Genomic DNA, 6,387 nt, shown 5'->3' with positions numbered 1-6,387 from the left:
AACATGTTTAAATTTTAGTTATTACATTAATAATACGTATATATTGCACATCATTTTAGACTCATCCTGACATTTAAATGGGGCACTTTAAGGTCATATTCTAATTATTGCATTTTATATATTTACACTGTCATCATACATTAACCATAGAGAGAATGCCGCGTAGGGGATCCCATGATAGGAATAAACCAGATAGATCCCATGAGTTAGACACAATTTGGACACAAAAACAAGATAGATTCGGACATACCATCTCCCTGAGTTATCTCAAAATCATGAATAATACCCATTTGATTGGTCCTAAAAAAATGAGCTAACAAGAAGGGGACCATTTTCCCTCAACATTGATCCCAAAATGAGGAAGAGATCTTTTGTAATTTGGTCTTATTTTGAGAGATTTATTATGGAGTTTTCTACATGACATTTAAAGTTCTTTCATTTAAAAAATGTAATTTCTATTGTACATCAATTCACATTGCATGTTAGTAGGTGATTATTTTCTAAAATTTAGGAAACACAGTTTCCTTGTTTTGTCCAAATAAATGGATTGTCATCCAAACAAAAATTTTTGCAAATAAAATGGGCCCAAATTAGGGCAAATTTTTTGTAATACATATATGGGATTTTGCCCAAGAGTCAAGTAATATACCTTTGAATCTATTGTTGAAAATTTGATTTCGATAAAATCACTTTTTTCGTGAGTAGTGATTGTATCAAAATAAAGTAAGAAATTTTTTGTGACAATTCAAGTGTATGTTGTATTTTAACAAATCCCCTTGTTGCGGGTGTTTATGAATGAAAGCGACAAAAAAATGCAAGTCAAACGCTTGTAAATTTGAAGGTCAATCATGGAGAAAAAGAAAAGACGAAAAGAGAGGGAGCCATACACTGGGGCAAATTTTGAAAAATGCGATTTCAAATCAAATTAGCTTTCAAGCACGACCGTTTTTATTTTGTAAGGTTTGGATTTTATCCCAACAATCTCGGCGGGTTTGGGGTTTTATCCCACCGACCATTTTTATTTTGTTGGATTTGAGTTTTATCCCACCGACCGTTTTTATTTTGTTGGATTTGAATTTTTTCCACAAACCTCGGCGAATTTTGGTTTTATCCCACCAATTTCGGCGGAATTGGGTTTTACCCACTGACTGTTTTTATTTTGTTGGATTTGGATTTTATCCCACTAACCGCGGCGTGTTTGGATTTTATTATACCGACCTTTTTTTTGTTGGGTTTGAATTTTATCCCACCAACCACGGCGGGTTTGGATTTTATCCCACCGACCGTTTTATTTGGTTGGTTTTGAGTTTTATCCCATCGACCGTTTTATTTCGTTGGGTTTGATTTTTATCCCACCAATTTCGGCGAGTTTAGATTTTATCCCATCGATCGTTTTATTTTGTTAGGATTGATTTTTATCCCACCAATCTCGGCGGGTTTGGATTTTATTTCACTAATCTCGACGGGTTTGGATTTTATCCCACAAATCGTTTTTATTTTGTTGGGTTTGTATTTTATCTCACCAATCTCGGCAAATTTATTTTTTATCCCACCGATCGTTTTTATTATTTTTTTTGTTGGATTTTATTCCACCAACCTTGGCGGGTTTGGGTTTTATCCCATCAACCGCCACCGATTGTTTTATTTTGTTGGATTTGGGTTTTATCCCACCAACCGGCGGGTTTGGATTTTATCCAACCAAACTCGGTGGGTTTTGGGTTTTATCCCGCCGACCGTTTTATTTTGTTGGATTTTGGTTTTATCCCACCAATTTCGATGGGTTTGAGTTTTATCCCACCGACTATTTTATTTTGTTGGGATTGGATTTTATCTCACCAATCTCGGCGGGTTTGGCTTTTATTCCACAGATCATTTTTATTTTGTTGGGTTTGGGTTTATTCCACCAATCTCGGCAAATTTGGGTTTTTATCCCACCTACCGTTTTTATTTTGTTGAGTTTAGATTTTATCCTATCGACCGTTTTTATTTCGTTGGGTTTGGGTTTTATCCCATCGACCGTTTTTATTTTGTTGGATTTCAATTTTATCTCACTAACCATGGCGGGTTTGGGTTTTATCCCACCGAACGTTTTATTTTATTGGGTTTGGATTTTATCCCACCAACATCGGCGGGATTGAGTTTTATCCCACCGATCATTTTATTTTGTTGGGTTTGGGTTTTATCCCATCAACCTCGGCGGGTTTGAATTTTATTCCACCGACCGTTTTATTTTGGATTTTATCCTACCAACTACGTCGAGTTTGGGTTTTATCCCACCGACTGTTATTTTTGCTAGGTTTGAGTTATCCCACCGCTCCTTTTGTTTTCTAGGTTTAAATAATTAGGTTTTGCTTGTTGTTTCGATTGTAGTTGAGTTAGATAGATAAATAATTTGGTGCCTATGTTTTTATTTCAAATTTTTTTGAAACCCAAACAAAGAGGGGTAGGTTGTAGACACCAAAATTTTATCATTTTATTTTTTAATTTATTTTTTTCATTTCTATTCCTTGAAAAAAATCACTTTAGAAAAATTGGAAAAAATAAAAAAAAAAAACCAAAAAAAAGAAAGAAAAACAAAAGAGGAAAATTGCAGCCTTAGCACACGTACTGGCTTCTTCTTCTTCGTACGAAGAAGAAGAAGCAGAAACGAGTGAGGACGAATTTTGCAGCTGGCATTTGGAACCCATTCCACTCATTTTTTCTTGCTTCTCAAATCTCTTGCCACCTCACCATCCGAATCATCTAATTCTTTCCAGAATTAAGGGCAATCTAATGGCTCTTAGTTGGCCAAGAAAGTGCAGAGGATATGCACCTTAGATGCTAGGGTTGGGGGGGTGTTTTTGTACCTATAAAAGGCTCATAAATACAGCCCTAACAGAAGAGAGGAGAGTAGAGGCGGCGGAAGAAAGAAAGAACAGTAAAATGAAAAGGAGAAAGAAGAGAAAAAAAGTGCAGAAATTTTCTGCAGAAAGGTGAGCCAGGACTGATTATTCAGCTCTCTTTCTTGCTCATTTCCAGTCTCGATAAGGCTTCTTGTGAGGAAATTTCTGCTTCTGGGAAAACTACGTCAGTCAAGGGAAAGATCTGCTTCAGAAAACATCAGGAAAACAGCTCTAAGTTTGTTGAGTCGAGGCTGGAACTCGCTACCCTCACAACCTTTAAGCCCGAAACCAAAGCTTCATCAATTTCCTCCATCAGCTTTTGGGTCTGTTTTTTCGAGGTTTATCACGCTTTTTCGAGGTATTAAAGGTAGTTCCCTTCAATTCCTTCCTCTTTACAAGCCTAAACTGTGGTTAGATGCACCACGGATTTGTTGAACCTTGTTCTTTCCTCCATTTTTGCTGATTTTCTTCCTCTTATAGCAACCCACTAGTTGAAGATTTATTGCATATTTTGTTATTTAACCTTGTGTTTGGGAAAACGAAATTTGATGGTTGATGTTTGGGTTGAGGAATCTTGTCCAAATTTGTGTTGTATGCTCAAAATGTTTGCTGGGTTTGGTGACCTTGTAGAGTTGCATAAAGAAAGCTTCTTTGAAGAAGAATGCATGAAATTTTCAAATTTTGCTTTTTGACCCTTGAAATTTTAAATATTTTCACTATGGCCCAAAATCTTGTGAAACTGAACCAATTTTGCCCATTTTAAGTTTTATCCATTTTTTTTTATTTTAAGTGTTTTTTTTTTGGGTAGATTAATTCTGGATTTCAGGAATTGGGGTTAAGTATTTTTAGTTGATTTGTTATCTTATTGGGTTTTAGTAAAGTTTTGGGATGTGGTTTGTTTGTTTGGGTTTTTGATAGGAAAGTTTGGTTTATTTGATTGGGTAATGACCTGGGCTTGGTAGGTTAAAGCCCATTTATGTGGTTGGGTTTGTTTGTTGAAAAAAGATAGGCTGGCTTGCTTGTTTTCTTGGACTTTTGATTGGGCCCGAATGGCCTTTGGCCCAAGGAAATGGTGGAAATGGCCCAATGGTTTGATGTTCTTAAGAAATTAGATCCGAAAATTGCATTGCAGCCCCTATACTTTTGAGTAATCTAACTATGACCCTAAAAGCTTTGATCTTCTTTCAACTAGGACCCTATTCTAACTGTAGTTTGATCCCTGAACTTTACTTTTCTTTGATTATGACCCTTGATCTTTGCAATAATAGTAATTTGACTCCTCAAACTTTCTTAATTTTTGCAATTAAGTCCCTAATAGATTTGATTTCTTAAATAGAAGCTGTTTTTCTTCTTTAATTATTAATTATACTTCATTTGAATGCTTTAATTGATAGATTTCATGTTTATTTCCATTTCTTTATGATTTGTTTGTCAATTAAATTGGTGCATTGATCATTTTTGTTAATTTTGGAGTTAAATAGGGCAAATCCAACACCAATTAGCTACTATTTCAAGAGAGGTATCTTATTTTGTTATTTTAAATCCTCTTATGTGCTCTTATGTATTTTTATGTGTGTATTGCATGCTTTTGAGTGGTTTTTCTTTTAGTTACTCATTTTATTTGTTTTAAGTTTCATATATTTAATTTAATTTTGATGATTATTTGAGAGGCATTTAAATGACGAATTGTAATAGATAGGTGCTCAAGACATGTATTTAGTTAGATTATGTAATAGATAGACTTTAATTCTTGCTAAAAATGTAATTAGTTAGATGAATGTAATAGTTAGGTTATTATTTTATTTTATTTTCCCCCCTTAAATTGTAGTTAGGCCCCCAAATGTAATAGTTAGGCTTTTATTTGCGTTTATTTGTTTGTGTGATTGCATGCTTATGTGCCTACGTGTTTATTAGCTTTCATTAGGGTTTTGCATCTAGAAATCATGCCTATATGTTATGTGTCCTATGTGCATTATGTGCATTATGTGTTTACTTGCTTTAATTATATTTTATATGATTTATTTAGTTATAATAAATGCATGACGTCTCCACACTAGTCCAACGCTAGTTGTGGCAATTCTCCTCGATTTTTCACTAGTCCAACGCTAGTGAAGACTTGTGGAAATGGACTAGTTCAATGCTAGACCCTTTAGATCATTTTTGCGCTAGAATTCATACTTTGCTTGACATTTATTGCACTTCATGCATACTTTTCACTTTTAGGATCTTTTCTCATCTTGTATGATATTTCCCCTATGTATTATCTCGCTTATCCTTATGTGAATGACGCATGACATTTAGACTTGCATTCCATTTAGGAAATTAGATATAGATTGGTTCATCTGCTTGATTGAATTAGGGGAGCCCCTTTCAAATATGGGAAATAAACGAGTATGATTTCTTAACCTTAACACGCTCGTATCCCCTTTATAAAAGGGAAAATTGAGTTACGAATCTTAGTTCCCGTACTCGTTATGTTGCATTTCTCTCCTTTAGGTCACGTATATTTGTATATTATAATTTTTCTATTTTTTGAGTCTCATTGTTGCACATTCGTGACCTCTTCAAAGAATCACTCTTGATCGTCGCAATTAATGTAATTTGCACCAACTAAAATTCGAAGAGACATATTGATCATCCCGAAACCTCTAGGTCTAGATTTGCATCCATATAGAAACATCCTAATGTGATAAGTTTATAGATTATATTAGGAAAATTTTTGATTAAATTGCGCAACTAGCCTTGGTTGGGTTGAAAGGATGCCTTAGATTTGATTTCATCAAGCCTTTGCCTTCTCTTTTTTCAACCGTGACTCCCGAACCCATTTCTCTTATTTTCAAAGACCTGGAGTCATCTAAAAAGGGTTTTACTATTTTATTTTAGGTGACTTGATGCACCAAAACTCAATACCAAGTGGCGACTCCTAGTTTTTTCTAAAAATCCTTTGTTTTGGGCCAAAATCATCGCACTTTAAAGTCCCATTTTAGACCCTTGTTCTTTATTTATCAAAATCAAAAACTCATTTTTCTTAAATAAACTGCCATCATTTTTTAATTTAAATTTAATTTTTCCAAAAAAGGGGGGCGCGACAGTATGTATATATGTATCCACATATCCGCCTTGAGCGTTTTATTGCATTGGGGTGGGTGACGTCATCAAGTTGGGTCGGGTGACATCATTTGGGTAGAGTTCCGCACTGTGAACACATATATATATATACACACACATAGATATATATATATACACACACACACATATATATACGAACTATTTTAACGCCACATAGGTAACTTGAAAAAAACTAATATGCTAAAGTTATAAATTTACTCTAATTTATAGTCATTGCATTTGTGAATTAATTTTGATAAATCAAGAGTGGCATGATACATATATTTTCTCCCTCCCAATATAGTTATGTATGAGCGTAAAATTATTAAAACAAAAAAATGATATTAGTAGTTACTTGTTAATAGGAGTACTTGCTAATAATTTAAAATTCTTAATT

This window comes from Coffea arabica, chromosome 3e (genome assembly GCF_036785885.1).
Source record: "Coffea arabica cultivar ET-39 chromosome 3e, Coffea Arabica ET-39 HiFi, whole genome shotgun sequence".
NCBI lineage: Eukaryota > Viridiplantae > Streptophyta > Magnoliopsida > Gentianales > Rubiaceae > Coffea > Coffea arabica.
Note: the sequence above shows the minus strand (reverse complement) of the source record.